Genomic DNA, 22,126 nt, shown 5'->3' on the forward strand with positions numbered 1-22,126 from the left:
GGTCATCAGTGGAGATGGTAGGAGAACCCAGGTCCAGGTATGGAAAGGTCATCAGTGGAGGTGGTAGGAGAACCCAGGTCCAGGTATGGAAGGGTCATCAGCGGAGATGGTAGGAGAACCCAGGTCCAGGTATGGAAGGGTCATCAGTGGAGGTGGTAGGAGAACCCAGGTCCAGGTATGGAAGGGTCATCAGTGGAGGTGGTAGGAGAACCCAGGTCCAGGTATGGAAGGGTCATCAGCGGAGATGGTAGGTGAACCCAGGTTCAGGTATGGAAGGGTCATCAGTGGAGTTGGTAGGAGAACCCAGGTCCAGGTATGGAAGGGTCATCAGCGGAGATGGTAGGTGAACCCAGGTTCAGGTATGGAAGGGTCATCAGTAGAGATGGTAGGAGAACCCAGGTCCAGGTATGGAAGGGTCATCAGTGGAGGTGGTAGGAGAACCCAGGTCCAGGTATGGAAGGGTCATCAGCGGAGATGGTAGGTGAACCCAGGTTCAGGTATGGAAGGGTCATCAGTGGAGATGGTAGGAGAACCCAGGTCCAGGTATGGAAGGGTCATCAGTGGAGATGGTAGGAGAACCCAGGTTCAGGTATGGAAGGGTCATCAGTGGAGATGGTAGGAGAACCCAGGTCCAGGTATGGAAGGGTCATCAGTGGAGATGGTAGGAGAACCCAGGTCCAGGTATGGAAGGGTCATCAGTGGAGTTGGTAGGAGAACCCACCATTTACCAGCAGCTTCTAAAGGGGTTATATTACATCTATTGCTATCTATCTATCTATCTATCTATCTATCTATCTATCTATCTATCTATCTATCTATCTATCTATCTATCTATCCCATATCTATCTATCTATCTATCTATCTATCTATCTATCTATCTATCTATCTATCTATGGATAGATATGTTTCTTGGAAGAAAGGTTATCAATAAACATCGGGGAGGTTGGTGGACACAAAGCGTTCCTCACAAGATTTATAAGGCGACGGCGGTGTGGCTAAGTAGACGGATTGCCTAATGATAAAGGATTAAATGGCACCGCGGTGCCGTGATTGATGTCTTGGTGCTACTACATCAGATCTGTAAAATCATTACCGTCTTGTGAGGTTTTGTCAAACGTCAGAGTGAGGACGGTGGAAAAATAACACAGAGGGCCTCCGGGAATAAACACATCCCAACACAATAAGTGTGGTACAGCCTCTGACAGTGGAAGGTTCCTACAAGACGTGGGGAGATGAATGTAGTCAGGTTTGGATGGGCTTCTCACACAGGGTAAAGGCTGACATTTGTCTTTAAAGGGCACGTCTACCCAAAAATGATGTTTTTATAATAGATGGAGACTGGTGAGCTGAATCAGCCCCTGACTTTTGTAGATGTCTAAGATACTCCAACAATCTGATTTCCTTGCCATCGTTCCCGACTCCTTATTTTGCCGCCTGGGAGTTTTGGGTTTTTCTACCTACCTTTGTGAGTCCTGGTTCCTCTTGTTGAATTCTTCAGAATATAAAATAAAGAAATAATCCAACAGGGATGGTGGGAACCCCTCATAATGGACACAGCTGGTGTAGAGACCTGGGAACTTAGAGCAGGAATGGTGGGAGCCCCTCATATTGTGCACAGCAGGTGTACAGACCCAGGAACTCAGCACAGGGATGGTGGGAACTACTCATAATGGGCAGGGAAGGTGTACAGACCTGGAAACTCAACACAGGGATGGTGGGAACCCCTCATAATGAGCACAACAGGTGTACAGACCCAGGAACTCAGCACAGGGATGGTGGGAACCCCTCATAATGGGCACAGCAGGTGTACAGACCCAGGAAGTATCAGTACAGGGATGGTGGGAACTCCTCATAATGGGTACGGAAGGTGTACAGACCTGGAAACTCACCACAGGGATGGTGGGAACTCCTCATAATGGGCACAGCAGGTGTACAGACCCAGGAACTCAGCACAGGGATGGTGGGAACCCCTCATAATGGGCACAGCAGGTGTACAGACCCAGGAAGTATCAGCACAGGGATGGTGGGAACCCCTCATAATGGGTACAGCAGGTGTACAGACCCAGGAACTCAGCACAGGGATGGTGGAAACCCCTCATAATGAGCACAATTGGTGTACAAACCTGGGAACTCAGATCAGAGATGGTGGGAACCCCTAATAATGGGCATAACAGGTGTGCAGACCAGGGTACCAAGCACAGGGGTGGTGGGAACCCCTATAATGAGCACAACAGGTGAACAGACTCAGAAACCTTAGATCAGGGATAGTGGGAACCCCTAGTAATGGGCATAGCAGGTGTACATACCTGGGAACTCAGCACAGGAATGGTGGGGCCCCTTCATCATGGACACAGCAAGTGTACAGACCTGAGAACTCAGCACAAGGATGGTGGGAACCCCTCATAATGGGCACAACAGGTGTACAGACCTGAGAACTCAGATTAGGGATGGCGGGAACCCCTAATAATGGACACAACAGGTGTAAAGACCCAGGAACTCAGCACAGGGATGACGGGAACCCCTAATAATGGGCATAGTAGGTGTACAGACCATGGGAACTCAGCACAAGGATGGAGGGAACCCCTCATAATGGGCACAGCAGGTGTACAGACCCGGGAACTCAGATCAGGGATGGTGGAAACCCCTGATAATGGGCACAGCAGGTGTAAAAACCCAGGAATTCCACACAGGGATGGTGTGAACCCCTCATAATGGGCACAGCAGGTGTGCGGACCTGGGACCTCAGCACATCGATGGTGGGAACCCCTCATAATGGGCACAGCAGGTGTACAGACCCAGGAACTCAGCACAGGGATGGTGGGAACCCCTCATAATGGACACAGCAGGTGTACAGACCCAGGAACTCAGCACAGGGATGGTGGGAACCCCTCATAATGGACACAGCAGGTGTGCAGACCTGGGAACTCGGCACAGAGATCTCACCAACTGAGCCTCCCCAAAAAATAAAAGACTGTCAAGTGATTTAAGTCTCCACAATCCACTGAAATATCAGTTCGCAGTGAACTGACTTTTCCTTTTTGCAAGTCCATCAGTCAGGTCTGTCTTTCATAAAAACACATTACCGTAAATATGGAGCAGCAAAACTGCATGTGAAAGCAAGATCAAAGGTAAGCAGCTCATAATAAAAAAAAGCTCAGAATATCCTTTGGTTCCCCTTTAAGCAAAAAAAAGCAACAAGCAAAAAGGTCTGGATATGTTGATGTTAACGACAGTCAGAACCGCCAAATTTTTCCCGGAAATCATCCGTAAAAATCGCTGGACTGAACGAATGGACGCTGATGGAATTAAAGTCAGCACTTATAGAGGGAGCTGCCAGCCTCCATCATGTCTGATTGAAGGCACTTGATAAATTTGGTTGTCAGTATTTTTGGAGTTTGATCAGCAGCCAGAGGGAAGGGGTAGAGGATGGGGGGGGGGGGGTGATTTTTTTTTTTTTTTTGCAGAGCGATCAGGCAGCAATCTTTAAATAACCTTCTGCGTGTCGTCTGCAGATAAAGTATATTTAACCGATAGCTGTAACCGGAGAGCTGCAGCAATCTTATTAGTGTGGATCTGCTCCAGAAAAACCAAGGCAACTTCATCCCTCTCCTGTGAAGGAGGCTAATTGCCTTCTTGGGTATGATGCTGCATTTAGACCAGGACCATGCCTGGGCTCACAGTGACATCTTGTGGCGAAAAATAAGATGAAAACTGTAATGTTAATACATTGAGATAATGTTGCAAAAATTAAAGTAGATGTAAACTCAATCACTAAAATCTCATGGTAATGTTCATGTAATTGCAATCTTTTTGAACTGACAGCTGCAGATCCTTTTATTAAGGCCCTTGTTTGGACGCTTCCACATATGGGGAGACAACTGTCTTTCTGCATGGTCATTCTGTAACATACATCCCTGGGGGAGACTACAAGCGACCTCATATTGTTCCAGAGCAGTAGTCTCCAAATTGTGGCCCGGGGGGCCGGATGCAGTCCTTTGCTTGTCTTTATCTGGCCCTTGGGGCACTCTTCCTGCCGCCGATATGAGACACTATCCCTTCTCCCACAATGGGGCATAATTGCTGCCACTGACATCGACAATGGGACACTATTCCTTCCACTGATACCAATGATGAGGCACTATTCCTCCCACTGACACCAATGAATGGACACTATTCCTCCCACTGACACCAATGATGGGGCATTATTCCTCCCACTGATACCAATGATGGGGCACTATTCCTCCCACTGATACTAATGATGGGAAACTATTCCTCCTACTGACACCAATGATGGGGCACTATTCCTCCTACTGACACCAATGATGGGACACTATTCCTCCCACTGACACCAATGATGGGGCCTTATTCCCCCCACTGATACAAATGATCAGGCACTATTCCTCCCACTGATACCAATGATGGGGCACTATTCCTCCCACTGACACCAATGATGGGACACTATTCCTCCCACTGATACCAATGATGGGACACTATTCCTCCCACTGACACCAATGATGGGGCACTATTCCTCCCACTGATACCAATGATGGGGCACTATTCCTCCCACTGATACCAATGATGGGGCACTATTCCTGTCGCTGACACCAATGATGGGACACTATTCCTCCCACTGATACCAATGATGGGGCACTATTCCTCCCACTGATACCAATGATGGGACACTATTCCTCCCCCTGACACCAATGATGGGGCACTATTCCTCCCACTGATACCAATGATGGGACACTATTCCTCCCACTGATACCAATGATGGGACACTATTCCTCCCACTGACACCAATGATGGGGCACTATTCCTCCCACTGATACCAATGATGGGACACTATTCCTCCCACTGACACCAATGATGGGGCACTATTCCTCCCACTGATACCAATGATGGGGCACTATTCCTCCCACTGATACCAATGATGGGACACTATTCCTCCCACTGATACCAATGATGGGGCACTATTCCTGTCGCTGACACCAATGATGGGGCACTATTCCTCCCACTGACACCAATGATTCATTGTTTACTCCCACTGATACCAATGATCGTGCACTATTCCTCCCACTGATACCAATGATGGGGCACTATTCCTGTCGCTGACACCAATGATGGGGCACTATTCCTCCCACTGACACCAATGATTCATTGTTTACTCCCACTGATGTCAGAACAATTTCTACTCCCAATGACCACAGTCCATCCTCCCTAAAGTCTGACGGACAGTAAACTGGCCCTTTGTTTAGAAAGTTTTGAGACCCCTGTTTCGGAGCAATGATGTGCCGGTGACACTGGATCCTCGTTCAGACACTTCTTGTTATAGGATGACAACGCTCTGTCCCTGTTGCTCAATTGTGATACTGTGTTGTCACCTTGTCACACAGGCTTATGTTGGAGACTATAAAGTGGGCGCCTCTACATGTATTACACAGAAATGGTCCTCTGCTGTCACCATCAGGAAACCCAGCCCAGTACCATGCAGCCATCACTAAAGTGCACGTAGGCAGGAAGTGGCTGAAAGAAGCTGCAGGAGATCAGCGGCACTAAGATGTAACAAAGGATGAAATAAAGTAAGAACAAATAGTGGTTCCGGTCCTAGGAATATTAGTGATCCAACTCCACCATGTGAGTGTACAGCTTGTATAACAGTGTAAATTTGCTGTCCCCTCAAAATAACTCAACACACAGCCATTAATGTCTAAACCGCTGGCAACAAAAGTGAGTACACCCCTAAGTGACAATGTCCAAATTGGACCCAAAGTGTCAATATTTTGTGTGGCCACCATTATTTTCCAGCACTGCCTTAACCCAGAGCTTCACAGGGTCTCTATCAGCTTCCACCTCACATTAGGGTTCCCAGCAGAGCCCCCCTTACATCAGGGTCCCCATCAGAACACACTCCCCTTACAATAGAGTCCCCATCAGGGCCCCCCTTACACCCGGGTCCCCATTAGAATCCTCCTTACATCAGGGTCCCTATCAGTTTCCACCTCACGTTAGGGTTCCCATCAGAGCCCCCGTTACAAAGGGGCCCTGTCAGAATCCCCCTTACATCAGGGTCCCCATCAGAACACAGTCCCCTTACAATAGAGTCCCCATCAGAGCCCCCCTTACACCCGGGTCCCTATCAGAGTCCTCCTTACATTAGGGTCACTATCAGAGTCCTCATTGCATCAGGGCCTCACCAGATCACCCCTTACATCAGGGTCCCTATCAGGGTCCTCCTTACATCAGAGTCCCCATCAGAGCACACCCCCTTCATCAGGTTCCCCAACAGAGCCCGCCTTACATCAGGGTCCCCATCAGAGCACACTCCCCTTACAACAGAGTCCCTATCAGAGCCCCCCTTACACCAGGGTCTCCTCTTACATCAGGGTACTCATCAGTTTCCACCTTACATCTGAGTTCCCATCAGAGCCTCCCCATTACATTAGGGTCCCTGTCAGAATCCACCTTACATCAGGGCCCCTATCAGAGCCCCCTTTATATCAAGATTTCCATCAAAATTCCTCTTACATCAAGGTCCCCATCAGAGCCCCCCTTACATCAGGGTCCCCATCAGAGCACACCCCCCTTACAACAGAGTCCCTACTCATCAGTTTCCACCTTAAATCTGGGTCCCCATCAGAGTCCCCCCTTACATCAGGGTCCCAATTAGAGTCAACCTTACATCAGGGTCCCCATCAGAGCCCCCCACCTTACATCAGGGTCCCTTTTAGAGTCCCTCTTACGTCTGAGTACCCATCAGAGTCCTCCTTACATCAGGGTCCCCCTTACAATCAGGGCCCCCATTAGAGTCCTACTTATATTAGGGCCCCCTTTAAAGGTATTTGTTGGATTTTGCTGCCCTGGAGTCAAGCAAAGGAGCACAGGCCTCCTGCCAGGAAACATTTTTGGGCACATCCCCCATAGGCGTGTCGGTTTCTCAGTCGCTCTCTTGGGTCTGTTGGTTCCTTTCCACGTATCTTCCAAATCCTTCCATCTGATGCTTCTCAGTGATGCCTAGGAGCACCCGCCCTCCTCCAGACTGATATCCACCAATCAAGACATTTTGACATTGGCATACAGTAACCGCGCCCAAAAGCCAGCCCACTACTCACCGACCCCTCCCACCAGCCGCGATCTGCTTGCCTTGCCTAGAGTAGCACAGAGGTATAGCGATGACATCACCAGGTCTAATATAAGGTAGGTAATGAAGATGGAAAAGTTTCATTTAAATACTCTATTAGCATGTCGATGATGGGGGAGGGGGGAAGAACCAGGGAAAGCAAAATCTAAGCAGATTAAATCTCGGGTGTAAATAAATTGGATGTTTAGAGCGCGGAGCCGTCTTGGAACTTACAGAAGGCGCAGAGAGGGAATTAAACAGAATAATCAGAAGCAGGGAAAGGGAACACAAAACTCATTTTCAGCAGAGGGCCTTACATTAACGACGACAGGGAGCGGGGAATAAATCAAGCGGTGGCGGCGATATTACCCGACAAGTGGGAGGAATAAATTTCACAAGTGGAAGAGGGCAGATGAAGGATGTGGCTGATGAAGAAGAGGCTGGGAAAGTTAAAGCAGGACTCCAACCATAGCAAGTTTTGGATGGAGCGTGGAAGGGTTAGAACCCCTGGTGTGGTTTTATTGGTACCAGTGTCCCCATAACGCATGCCAACTGGGTGCCCCCAAGACCAAGGGGTTATAATGACACATCCTGCTAGCAGTTAGTACTGGTTTGCCCCCTCTTGCACATTCCAATTGGGCAATTATTATAAAGTTAGGCTTAGCAGCCTAGCAGGCTAATAGGAAGGTTCCGGAGAACGAGAGGCTTAACCAGCCAATAGGAAGGTTTAGGAGGCCTAGAGGCTTAACCAGCCAATTGGAAGGTTCAGGAGAACGAGAGGCTTAACCAGCCAATTGGAAGGTTTAGGAGGCCTAGAGGCTTGACCGGGCAATAGGAAGGTTCAGGAGACCGAGAGGCTTAAGCGGCCAATAGAAAGGTTCAGGAGACCGAGAGGCTTAACCAGCCAATAGGAATGTTCAGGAGGCCAAGAAGCTTAACCAACCAATAGGAAGGTTCAGGAGAACGAGAGGCTTAACCAGCCAATTGGAAGGTTTAGGAGGCCTAGAGGCTTAACTGGCCAATGGGAAAGTTCAGAAGACAGTGAGGCTTAACCGGCCAATAGGAATGTTTAGGAGACTTAGAGGCTGAACCGCCCAATAGGAATGTTCAGGAGACCTGAGAGGCTTAACCGGCCAATAGGAAGGCTCAGAAGACTGAGAGGCTTGACCGGGCAATAGGAAGGTTCAGGAGACCGAGAGGCTTAACCGGCCAATAGAAAGGTTCAGGAGACCGAGAGGCTTAACCAGCCAATAGGAATGTTCAGGAGGCCAAGAAGCTTAACCAGCCAATAGGAAGGTTCAGGAGAACGAGAGGCTTAACCAGCCAATTGGAAGGTTTAGGAGGCCTAGAGGCTTAACTGGCCAATGGGAAAGTTCAGGAGACAGTGAGGCTTAACCGGCCAATAGGAATGTTTAGGAGACTGAGAGGCTGAACCGCCCAATAGGAATGTTCAGGAGACCTGAGAGGCTTAACCGGCCAATAGGAAGGCTCAGAAGACTGAGAGGCTTGACCGGGCAATAGGAAGGTTCAGGAGACCGAGAGGCTTAACTGGCCAATAGAAAGGTTCAGGAGACCGAGAGGCTTAACCGGCCAATAGGAATGTTCAGGAGACCGAGAGGCTTAGTCAGCTAATAGGAATGTTCAGGAGGCTTAGAGGCTTAACCAGTCAATAGGAATGTTCAGGAGGCTGAGAGGCTTAACCGGCCAATAGGAATGTTCAGAAAATCGAGAGGCTTAACTGGCCAATAGGAAGGTTCAGGAGACCGGGAGGCTTAACCAGCCAATAGGAATGTTCAGGAGGCTGAGAGGCTTAACCGGCCAATAGGAATGTTCAGAAAATCGAGAGGCTTAACAGGTAAATAGGAAGATTCAGAGGACTGAGAGGCTTAACCGGCCAATAGGAAGGTTCAGGAGACTGAGAGGCTTAACCGGCCAAAAGGAATGTTCAGGAGACCTGAAAGGGTTTACTGGCCAATAGGAAGGTTCAGGAGACCTAGAGGCTTAACCAGCCAAGCCAATAGGAAGGTTCAAGAGACCAAGAGGCTTAATCGGCCAATAAGGAGGTTTAGGAGAACAAGAGGCTTAACCAGCCAATAGGAATGTTCAGGAGACAGAGAGGCTTAACTGGCCAATAGGAAGGTTCAGGAGACCGAAAGGCTTATCTGGCCAATGAGAAGGTTCAGGAGACCGAGAGGCTTAACCGGCCAATAGGAAGGTTCAGAAGACTGAGAGGTTTAACCGGCCAATAGGAATGTTCAGAAGACTGAGAGGCTTAACCGGCCAATAGGAATGTTCAGGAAACCGAGAGGCTTAACCGGCCAATAGGAAGGCTCAGAAGACTGAGAGGCTTGACCGGGCAATTGGAAGGTTCAGGAGACCGAGAGGCTTAACCGGCCAATAGAAAGGTTCAGGAGACAGAGAGGCTTAATCAGCCAATAGGAATGTTCAGGAGGCCGAGAGGCTTAACCGGCCAATAGGAAGGTTCAGGAGACCGAGAGGCTTAGTCAGCTAATAGGAATGTTCAGGAGGCTTAGAGGCTTAACCAGCCAATAGGAATGTTCAGGAGGCTGAGAGGCTTAACCGGCCAATAGGAATGTTCAGAAAATCGAGAGGCTTAACCAGCCAATATGATTGTTCAGGAGACTGAGAGGCTTAACTGGCCAATAGGAAGGTTCAGGAGACCGTGAAGTTTAACCTGACAATAGGAAAGTTCAGGAAACCGAGAGGCTTAACCAGCCAATAGGAATGTTCAGGAGACTGAGAGGCTTAACTGGCCAATAGGAAGGTTCAGGAGACCGAGAGGCTTAACCAGCCAATAGGAATGTTCAGGAGGCCAAGAGGCTTAACCGGCCAACAGGAAGATTCAGGAGATGGAGAGGCTTAACTAGCCAATAGGAATGTTCAGAAGACTAAGAGGCTTAACCGGCCAACACGAAGGTTTAGGAGACCGAGAGGTTTAACCGGCCAATAAGAAGTCTTAGATCTTTGAGTTCAGCTCATGAAAAATGGGGGCAAAAACAAAAGTGTTGTGTTTATAATTTTGTTCAGTGTACTTTAAGGCGTTCGTGGCACGTAGGGCAGCCCATTTAGGTGAATAGGCTGCCCTAGGCCCAACGCACGTTAAGACGTGAAAGATGTACAATAAATATAATACGAGCGGGAATGCATATTCCTGCTATGTTCAAGTGTGAATGCAGCCTAAGCGCTGTAATCCAAAGCGACCAATCATAAATCATATCTCTGAAGTCACACCTCTACAAACTGGATAAGAATAAATTATTTTTTACTGAATAAGAAAAAGTCGGGATTTGTACAGTCCAAAATGTTTTTGAAGCTTTGGGTAGAATTTGAAAGGGTTAGAACCCGTCTGGTTTGAAATGCTGCCTGTATTTTCCCCCCCAGGAGGAGTCACCCTATTTGCCCTGGATGCAGGAGGTGAGGATAACTCTTCCAATGGGGGTCATCTGTTCCAAGGACAACTGAAAAAAGGATTCCCCCTGGTATGTCTATAGCAGGGGTCTGCACACTTTCTATACAAAGGACCAGTCTACTATCCTTTAGACTTTAGGGGGGCCGGGCTGTGACCAGCAGGAATAGATAATGCCTCAGGCTTGGTGGTAAGTGGGAGTAAAAAAATACATATAACCCCATTGGTCAGTAGGAGGAGGAAGAATGCCCCTATCATTGGTATCACTGGGAGGAATAGTGCCCCATCATTGGTATCACTGGGAGGAATAGTGCTCCATCATTGGTGTCAGTGGGAGGAATAGTGCCCCATCATTGGTGTCAGTGGGAGGAATAGTGCCCCATCATTGGTGTCAGTGGAAAGAATAGTGTCCCATCATTGGTATCACTGGGAGGAATAGTGCCCCATCATTGGTGTCATTGGGAAGAATAGTGCCCCATCATTGGTGTCAGTGGGAGGAATAGTGCCCCATCATTGGTATCAGTGGGAGGAATAGTGTCCCATCATTGGTATTAGTGGGAGGAATAGTGCCCCATCATTGGTGTCAATGGGAGGAATAGTGTCCCATCATTGGTATCAGTGGGAGGAACAGTGCCCCATCATTGGTGTCAGTGGAAAGAAGAGTGTCCCATCATTGGTATCACTGGGAGGAATAGTGCCCCATCATTGGTGTCATTGGGAAGAATAGTGCCCCATCATTGGTGTCCGTGGGAGGAATAGTGCCCCATCATTGGTATCAGTGGGAGGAATAGTGTCCCATCATTGGTATCAGTGGGAGGAATAGTTCCCCATCATTGGTGTCATTGGGAGGAACAGTGCCCCATCATTGGTGTCAGTGGGAGGAATAGTGCCCCATCATTGCTGTCAGTGGGAGGAATAGTTCCCCATCATTGGTGTCAGTGGAAAGAAGAGTGTCCCATCATTGGTATCACTGGGAGGAATAGTGCCCCATCATTGGTGTCATTGGGAAGAATAGTGCCCCATCATTGGTGTCCGTGGGAGGAATAGTGCCCCATCATTGGTATCAGTGGGAGGAATAGTGTCCCATCATTGGTATCAGTGGGAGGAATAGTTCCCCATCATTGGTGTCAGTGGGAGGAACAGTGCCCCATCATTGGTGTCAGTGGGAGGAATAGTGCCCCATCATTGCTGTCAGTGGGAGGAATAGTTCCCCATCATTGGTGTCAGTGGGAGGAATAGTGCCCCATCATTGGTGTCAGTGGGAGGAATAGTTCCCCATCATTGGTGTCAGTGGGAGGAATTATGCTCCAATGTTGGTGTCAGTGGGGGGGAATAGTGCCTCATATCAATGGAAGGAATAATGTCCCAAGGGCAGGATAAAGGCAAGCAAAGGGCCGTATCCAGGCCACAGCTTTCAGACCTCTGGTCGATAGGATAGAAAATGAAGAGAAATTTTCTCAATGGGGACACAGACAGGAAAAGAAATAACGGGAGTTTTCACCCATCTCTGTTCTATCCAAAACTGTAAAACTAAGTTTTAGCTTTAGATTTACCCTTTAGGTCTGCAACAATATAAATTCAATAAATAATATAGTAAAACAACATATAAATAAGACGCCTAATATCTTTTTTTTACTTATTGTAATTCTCCCTAAACTCTTAAAGGGAACTGATAGCAAACCTTTTTTTTTTTTTTGGATAAAGTAAGGGAAAGGTATAACATCTTTCAGTTTTTTTTAGCCATCTGTGAGCCCATTGGAGAGATTTCCCTTGACTTCCTGTCCCATAGCCAAAACAGGAAGTGAGAAGAAATGCCCCCAAAACAAGGGAATCCCTGGTTGCCCTATTAGTGTCCTAATTGAAAGATTCCCCCCCCCCCCCCCCAGCACAGTCAAATCAGCGGGTGAGAGGGCTTAACATCCCATTAATTGATCTAAAAAAAATAAATTGTAAAAAATCACAGCCCATCTTTAAATTCAACTTATAACCACAAGATGGCAGCGCAACTACCTTGTCGCAGATACATGTGGAAAGACACGTGGCGGCATCCTTACGAGTGATACCTGGGTGATGTACCATACAACGCCTACACCCACCGCGTTCATAGGACGCAGCCAATGGAGAGACAGACCATTGTCCTTTTATTTCTTTAAAAAGCATGTCCTGCCAAATCCTATTTATTTATTTAAATTATATATTTATTGTACATTTATTTAACCACTCGAAACCTAGACCAATTCGGACACTTCTCTCCTTCATGTAAAAATTATAATTTTTTTGCTGCTGGAAAATTACTCAGAACCCCCCAAAAATTATAAATGTTTTTTTTTTATTTTTTTATTTTTTTTAACAGAGACCCTAGGGAATAAAATGTCGCACGATTTTTTATGCAGCAATTTTTAAAACGCGTTTTTTTTTTTTTTTTTTGAGAAACAAACTCATGAATTTGAAAAAAAACCTAACCACTGAAGTTAGCCCAATTTTTTTGCATAATGTGAAAGAGGATGTTACGCCGAGTAGATAGATATCTAACATGTTACGCTTTAAAATTGCGGCGCACACTCGTGGAATGGCGCCAAACTTTGGTACTTGACCACTTCTGGACCGGAAGATTTTCCCCCTTAATGGCCAGGCCATTTTTTGCGATTTGGCCCTGCATTAGTTTAACTGACAATTGCGCGGTCGGGCGATGCTGTACCCAAATAAAATGCATATCCTTTTTTTCCCCCACAAACAGAGCTTTCTTTTGGTGGTATTTGAACACCTGTGTGGTTTTTCGTTTTTTGCACTTTAAACAAAATGAGTGACAATTTTGAAAAAATAACAATATTTTTCACATTTTTTTATATGAAATTCTCAAAAAAAAAAATGTAAAAATCTAAATTTTTTTAACATTTTAGGCCAATTTGTATTCTGATACATATTTTTGGTAAAAAAAAAAAAAAAAATCGCAATAAGCGTATTTTGATTGGTTTGCGCAAAAGTTATTGCGCTTACTAACTACGGGAAAGATTTATGTCATTTTTAAACCAAAAAAGAGCGACAATTCTGAAACAGAAAAAAAGAATATTTTTCACATTCTGCTATATAACATTCCCAATTTAAAAAAAAATGTAAAAATCTAATTTTTTTTCATCATTTTAGGCGAATTTGTTGTCTGCTACATATTATTGGTAAAAAAAAAAAAAAAAAAAACCCCAATGAGTGTGTATTGATTGGTTTTGCGCAAAAGTTATCGCGTCTACAAACTATAGGAAAGATTTATGTCATTTTTATTTATTTAGTTAGTTTTTTTACTAGTAATGGCGGATCAGCGATTTTTAGCGGGACTGCGACATTGCGGCGGACAGATCGGACCCCTGACTGACATTTTTGACACTTTTGGGGGGGACCAGTGACATTACTACAGTAATCAGCGCTAAAAATATGCACTGTCACTGTACTAATGACACTAGCAGGGAAGGGGTTAAAACCAGGGGCGATCAAAGGGTTAAATGTGTCCCTAGGGAGTGCTTTCTTACTGTGTGGGGGGGGGTGGACTTATAGAATGAACACAGGGACCTGTGTTCCTAAATAGAAGGAATGCAGGATCCCTGTGTTCATTGCTGATAGAACAGCGGTCTGCCATGTTTACAACTGCACACCGAAGTTCTGTCTTTACGGGGAGCGATCGCGGGTGCCCAGCAGCAATCGCGGCCGCCGGACCCGCAGATCAGCTTTCACTGTGGCAAACGGGCGCGCACGTCCCCTATCCGCGGTCCCATTAAGCGACGTACTAGTACGTTGTTTCGCGGGACAGAGCTGGTGGCGGTCAGCAAGTAGTTAAAAATCTCCATAGGGGAATTTTTTTAAAAATTTTACAGGTTACCTGTTTGGAGTTAGAGAAAAAATCTTGGGCTAGAATTATTTCTCTCGCTCTAACATTCGCGGCGATACCTTACATGTGTGGTTTGAACGCCGGTTACATATGTGCGAGCACGCAGGGACAGGGGCGCTTTTTTTTTCTTTTCTTTTTTTGTTTATTTTACATTTATTTTTTATATTTTGACACTTTCCCATTATATATATATATATATATATATATATATATATATATACAGTATATATATATATATATATATATATATACATATATATATATATAATTATACACACATATATATAATTATACACATATATATATATATATATACACATATATATACATATATATATATATATATATATATTTGTTTTTTGTGTTTTTTTTGTGTTATTTTTGTTTGTTTTTTTGAATTTTTTTTTTTTTTTCATCACTTTTATTCTTATTACAAGGAATATAAACATCCCTTGTGATATGAATAGGGCATGACAGGTCCTCTTTACAGAGAGATTTGGGGTCTATAAGTTCAGCCGCTATCGCTGTTTTTACAGTGCAGGGAATCGCCGGCTAAAAAAGAAGACATCAGAATGATGCCTGCAGCTGCACCCATCATTAAGATATCTCCACTCAAAGTCCACGACCTCATATGACGTCGTCGGGCCGGAAATGGTTAATGTATTTATGTATTCTTCATTTAGTTTATAAATGTATTTATTAATTTGATTAAATAATTGATTGATTGATTCAGCACCTGTTCAAACTGGTGCGACTTTAGGTGCGATATGTGAAATACAAAATCACACCTGAAGTAGCATCTCGTGTATTTCTGTGGCACTGTTTTAATCAGTGCAATTTGAAGGAGCGTAAATTTTAAAAATAATTCCTGCACTATTTTCGTGATTTCATGTACGACTTGCATTGACATCTGTGCATGAAACCGCACTGCCCCGCGGCTTTGAAATTGCGCCGAAGTAGTGTGGTTTCCATGTGAACAGGGGCTTTATGTATTTATGTGGTTTTTATTTAGTTAATTCATTTTTTCATTTTTCATATTTAGTTTACTTATGTATTTTTCATTTAGTTAATTTATTATTCATTTAGTTAATGTATTAATTATGTATTGATTTATTATTTTATTTATTTATTTTTTATTTAATTTACTTATGTATTATTCATTTTGTTCATTTATGTATTATTTAAATTATTTATGTATTATTTATTTAGTTGTTTATTTAATCAGTTTATTTATTTTATATTTACTTTATTATGTATTTATTATTTATTTGTTTATTTTGTTATTTATTTTATGTATTTATGTATGTGTTTATTTTTTTTTATTAAATAATGTATGTGATGTATTTATTTATTTATTTAGTTCATTTATTTATTTTTAGAATCCTTGTCGGATTTTTTCCTGTGATGTGGGGCTCCCGTTACAGCAGTACCAGACAGGATGTTAGTTCTAGCAATAGTGCCCCATCATTGGTGTCAATGGGAGGAATAGTGCCCCATCATTGGTGTCAGTGGGAGGAATAGTGACCCATCATTGGTGTCAGTGGGAGGAATAGTGTCCCATCATTGTTGCCACTGTGAGTAATAATGCCCCATCATTGGTATCAGTGGGAGGAATAGTGCCCCACCATTGGTATCAGTGGGAGGAATAGTGTCCCATCATTGGTGTCAGTGGGAGGAATAGTGCTTCATATTGGTATCAGTGGGAGGAATAGTGCCCCATCATTGGTGTCAGTGGGAGGAATAGTGCCCCATCATTGGTATCAGTGGAAGGAATAGTGCCCCATCATTGGTGTCAGTGGGAGGAATAGTGCCCCATCATTGGTATCGGTGGGAAGAATAGTGCCCCATCATTGGTGTCAGTGGGAGGAATAGCGCCCCATCATTGGTGTCAGTGGGAGGAATAGTGACCCATCATTGGTGTCAGTGGGAGGAATAGTACACCATCATTGGTATCAGTGGGAGGAATAGTACACCATCATTGGTATCAGTAGGAGGAATAGTGCCCCATCATTGGTATCAGTAGAAGGAATAGTGTCCCATCATTGGTGTCAGTGGGAGGAATAGTGCCCCATCATTGGTATCAGTGGGAGCAATAATGCCCCATCATTGGTGTCAGTGGGAGGAATAGTGCCCCATCATTGGTGTCATTGGGAGGAACTATTCTCCATCATTGGTATCAGTGGGAGGAATAGTGCCCCATCATTGGTATCAATGGTAGGAATAGTGTCCCATCATTGGTGTCAGTGGTAGGAATAGTGTCCCATCATTGGTATCAGTAGAAGGAATAGTGCCCCATCATTGGTATCAGTGGGAGGAATAGTGCCCCATCATTGGTGTCAGTGGGAGGAATAGTGTCCCATCATTGGTATCAGTGGGAGGAATAGTGCCCCATCATTGGTGTCAGTGGGAGGAATAGTGCCCCATCATTGGTATCAGTGGGAGGAATAGTGCCCCATCATTGGTGTCAGTGGGAGGAATAGCAAAATAAAAGCAAGGAAAAGGCCGCATGCAGCCACCGGGCAGTTTGGAGACCACTGGTATGGACTGTTCACATACACACCATGGCCCTAAAAATGCTTTACCTTCCGTGGAATGCAAAATACCCCAATCCAGAGGGACGAAGCCTTATCAAGTAATAGGCTGACAAATAGGTCTTTAATCAAAGATGTTGATTGTTGCTGCCTTCCGACGCATTTCGGGATTTTATATAATCTGCTTCATCAGGGCTGTCATTGGTAATATGTTAAGCTGGCTATATACTGTGTGAATTTCGGCTGGTTCCTGATGAACCGTCTGAAATTCAATCAGTGGGTGGTCAGTTGCCACCCTCTTGCAGATCAATGAGCCAGGTGGAAAAGGAGTCAACCTGCCTTGCATAGAGAAGCACAGAGACCCAGTGATGTCATCACTGGTTGCTAAAATAAGGTATGTAATAAAAACAAAGGGCTTTTATGTGAACATTTGAATAGCATGTTGGTGATGAGGGATAAATGAATCAGGGAAGTCACAATATAAGCAGAACCTCAGCTTTAACACCAGCCGGGCACAATAGAAGAGACCTGCGAAGAGCCAAAGACTGCAACCTTCATAAATGTCAGAAAGGAGGAGAGCGATACATTGTTTCAGATTCAGTGTGCATCTACAGACAGAAGAAGAAAATCACACAAAGTTTTCAGTGAAGGGTCCTGTTAATTCAAAGACTTTTTGGGAAATGTGCCCATAAACCCTTTAGGTGTGGGGAAGGACTTTTTCTGTTCCAGCATGACTGACTCTCAGGACAAAACCAGCTCAAAAAAGACAAGGTGCCACCAGTTTGGTGTGGAAGAAGTTGAATGTCCTCTACAGAGCCCTGACCTCATCCCTACCGAACATCTTTGGAATGAATTGGAACACAGAGAGGGAGAAGTATCATGGAGAAGGAGTATAGGAATGAGCGAGAGGGATAGAGGAAAGGAAGAAGTATAGGAAAAGGGGAGAAGTATAGGGGGAGAGGGAGAAGTATAGAGGAGAGGGAGAAGTATAGAAGAGAGGGAGAAGTATAGAGGAGAGGGAAAGGTACAGAACAGAGGGAGAATTATGGGGAGGAATGGGGAATTATAGGGAGTGAGGGAGAAGTATAAAAGAGGGGGAAAAGCATAGAAGAGAAGGAGAAGTATAGGGGGAGAGGGAGAAGTATAGAAAAGGGGGGAAAGTATGGAAGAGGGGGAGAAGTATAGAGGAGAGAGGGCAGAGTAGAACAGAGGGAGAAGAACAGAAGAGAAGGCAAAGTATAGAAGAGAGAGAGAGGTATAGCAGAGGGGGAGAAGTATAGAAGAGAGAGAGAAGTATAGAAGAGAGAGAGAAGTATAGAAGAGGGGGAGAAGTATAGAAGAGGGGGAGAAGTATAGAAGAGGGGGAGAAGTATAGAAGAGAGAGAGAGGTATAGCAGAGGGGGAGAAGTATAGAAGAGAGAGAGAAGTATAGAAGAGAGAGAGAAGTATAGAAGAGGGGGAGAAGTATAGAAGAGGGGGAGAAGTATAGAAGAGGGGGAGAAGTATAGGGGGAGAGGGAGAAGTATAGAAGAGAGGGAGAAGTATAGTAGAGGGGAGAAGTATAGAAGAGAGGGAGAAGTATAGAAGAGAGGGAGAAGTATAAGAGAGGGAGAAGTATAGCAGAGGGGGAGACGTATAGAAGAGGGGGAGAAGTATAGAAGAGGGGGAAAAGTAAAGAAGAGAGGGAGAAGTATAAGCGAGGGAGAAGTATAGCAGAGGGGGAGACGTATAGAAGAGGGGGAGAACTAAAGAAGAGAGGGAGAAGTATAATAGAGAGGGAGAAGTATAGAAGAGGGGGAGAAGTATAGAAGAGAAGGAGAAGTATAGAAGTAAGGGAGAAGTATAGAAGAGAAGGATAGAAGAGAAGGCAAAGTATAGAAGAGAGAGAGAGAAGTATAAGAGAGGGAGAAGTATAGCAGAGGGGGAAAAGTATAGCAGAGGGGGAGAAGTATAGAAGTGAGGGAGAAGTATAGAAGAGAGAAAGCAGAATAGAACAGAGGGATAATAACAGAAGAGGGGGGGAAGTATAGAATAGAGGGAGAAGTATATAAATAAGAAGACATATAGAAGAGAGGGAGAAGTAGGGGAGAGGAGGAAGATCTAAAGAGAGGGAGAAGTAAAGAAAAGATAGAGAAGTATAGAAAAGAGAGAGATATAGAGGAGAGAGAAAATAATAGAAGAGAGGGAGAGGAATAGAGGAGAGGGAGATGTATAGGAAGGAGGAGGACATATAGAAGAGAGTGAGAAAAAGGGGGGGGGGAGGGAAATGAAGAGAAGAGAGGAAGAAAAACAGAAGAGAGGGAGAAGTATAAGGGGCGAGGGAGAAGTATAGAAGAGAGGGATCCATAAATAAAAGAAGGGAAGAACAGGAGAGAGGGAGAAGTATAGAAGAGAGGGAGCAGGATATAACAGAGGGGAAACAACAGAAGAAAGAGAGAAGGATAGAAAGGAGGAAGACATATAGAGGAAAGGGAGAAGTAGAAAAGAGGAAGAAGTCTAAAATAGATGGAATAGGACATGAGAGAGGGAGAAGTATAGAAAAGATGAGGAAATATAGAGAAAGGGAAGAACAGAATAGAGGGAGAAGAAAAGAAGAGAAGAGAAGGAGAAGTAGAGACAAGCGGGAATAGGACAGGAGAGAGGGAGAAGTATAGAAAAGACAGAGAAGCATAGAGGAGAGGAAGAAGGATAGAACAGAGGGAGAAGTGTAGAAGATTGGGAGAAGTGAAGAGAGGGAGAACTATGGGGGGAGTGTAGAGCTAAGGGAGAAAAATAGAAGAGAGAGGAAAGACTAGAACAGAGGGGGAAACATGGAGGAGAGGGAGATGTATATAATAGAGGGTGAAGTGTAGAAGAGAGTGATAAGTGTAGAGGAGAGGGAGAAGTGTAGTGGAGAGGGAGAAGTGTAGAGGAGAGGGAGAAGTTTAGAGGAGAGCGCGAAGTGTAAAGGAGAAGGAGAAGTGTAGAGGAGTGGGAGAAGTGTAGAGGAGAGGGAGAAGTATAGAGGAGAGGGAGAAGTGTAGAGGAGAGGGAGAAGTGTAGAGGAGAGGAAGACGTATTAAGGGGAGAGAGAAGTATAGAGAAGAGTGATAAGTACAGAGTGTGACGGGAGTCACTTTGGTTGGGGCCCTGTGGAACCCAGCTTACCTTGGAGAGGTTGGGAAATCCCTCTCTCAGGTCCCTCTTATGTCCCCTGTGTCTATAAGGGCCACAGGGTGATCAAGAAAATGATGGACAACTACTTAATGGACACTCCGGATAATGTATATTGTACTTTGAGTTCAATCTTGGCAAGTCTGACCTGGAATGAGATCCCTGATTGTCCAGGTGTTTATTTAACCTCATGTTTAGCTATCATAATTATATTCCTGTGTGCAGTTTGTATTGTTTGGGTAATATATGATCAGGAGGGGGGTGTCCTCCTGTGGGGTATATATTCTGTGTGAGTTTGTTCAATAAAGTGTTCCAGATCTCATACAAGCTGAGTTGTCGGCTAGTCTTGTATGTTATGCGGCTATAATATCTGATATCTATGTTCACGCCTGGACGAAGCTGCATACTGACTGAAACACTCAAGCACATTGTAGGTCAGTTCCTTCACACAGAGGAGAGTGAGAAGTATAGAGAAAAGGGAGAAGTATAGAATAGAGAGAAGTAAAGAGGAGAGGGAGGAGAAGTAAAGAGGAGAGGGAGGAGAAGCATATAGGAGAGAGAGAAGTATAGTGGAAAGTGAGGAGAAGTCTAGAGGAGAGAGAGAAGTAGAGAGGAGATGTATAGAGGAGAGAGAGAGAAGTATAGAGGAGAAGTAGAGAGGAGAGGACGAAGTATAGAGGAGAAGTATAGAGGAGAGGGAGAAGTATAGAGGAGAGAGAGAAGTATAGAGGAGAGGGAGAAGTAGAGAAGAGAGGGAGAAGTATAGAGAAGAGGAAGAAGTATAGAGGAGAGGAAGAAGTATAGAGGAGAGAGAGAAGTATAGAGGAGAGTGAGGAGAAGTATAGAGGAGAGAGAGAAGTATAAAGGAGAGAGAGAGAAGTATAGAGGAGAAGTATAGAGAAGAGAGAGAAGTATACAGGTCCTTCTCAAAAAATTAGCATATTGTGATAAAGTTCATTATTTTCTGTAATGTACTGATAAACATTAGACTTTCATATATTTTAGATTCATTGCACACAACTGAAGTAGTGCAAGCCTTTTATTGTTTTAATATTGATGATTTTGGCATACAGCTCATGAAAACCCAAAATTCCTATCTCAAAAAATTAGCATATCATGAAAAGGTTCTCTAAACGAGCTATTAACCTAATCATCTGAATCAACTAATTAACTCTAAACACCTGCAAAAGATTCCTGAGGCTTTTAAAAACTCCCAGCCTGGTTCATTACTCAAAACCGCAATCATTGGTAAGACTGCCGACCTGACTGCTGTCCAGAAGGCCATCATTGACACCCTCAAGCAAGAGGGTAAGACAGAGAAAGAAATTTCTGAACGAATAGGCTGTTCCCAGAGTGCTGTATCAAGGCACCTCAGTGGGAAGTCTGTGGGAAGGAAAAAGTGTGGCAGAAAACGCTGCACAACAAGAAGAGGTGACCGGACCCTGAGGAAGATTGTGGAGAAGGACCGATTCAGACCTTGGGGGACCTGCGGAAGCAGTGGACTGAGCCTGGAGTAGAAACATCTAGAGCCACCGTGTACAGGCGTGTGCAGGAAATGGGCTACAGGTGCCGCATTCCCCAGGTCAAGCCACTTTTGAACCAGAAACAGCGGCAGAAGCGCCTGACCTGGGCTACAGAGAAGCAGCACTGGACTGTTGCTCAGTGGTCCAAAGTACTTTTTTCGGATGAAAGCAAATTTTGCATGTCATTCGGAAATCAAGGTGCCAGAGTCTGGAGGAAGACTGGGGAGAGGGAAATGCCAAAATGCCTGAAGTCCAGTGTCAAGTACCCACAGTCAGTGATGGTCTGGGGTGCCATGTCAGCTGCTGGTGTTGGTCCACTGTGTTTTATCAAGGGCAGGGTCAATGCAGCTAGCTATCAGGAGATTTTGGAGCACTTCATGCTTCCATCTGCTGAAAAGCTTTATGGAGATGAAGATTTTATTTTTCAGCACGACCTGGCACCTGCTCACAGTGCCAAAACCACTGGTAAATGGTTTACTGACCATGGCATTACTGTGC

The sequence above is a fragment of the Pelophylax lessonae genome, assembly GCF_965119305.1.
Source record: "Pelophylax lessonae genome assembly, chromosome: 13".
Taxonomy (NCBI): Eukaryota; Metazoa; Chordata; class Amphibia; order Anura; family Ranidae; genus Pelophylax; species Pelophylax lessonae.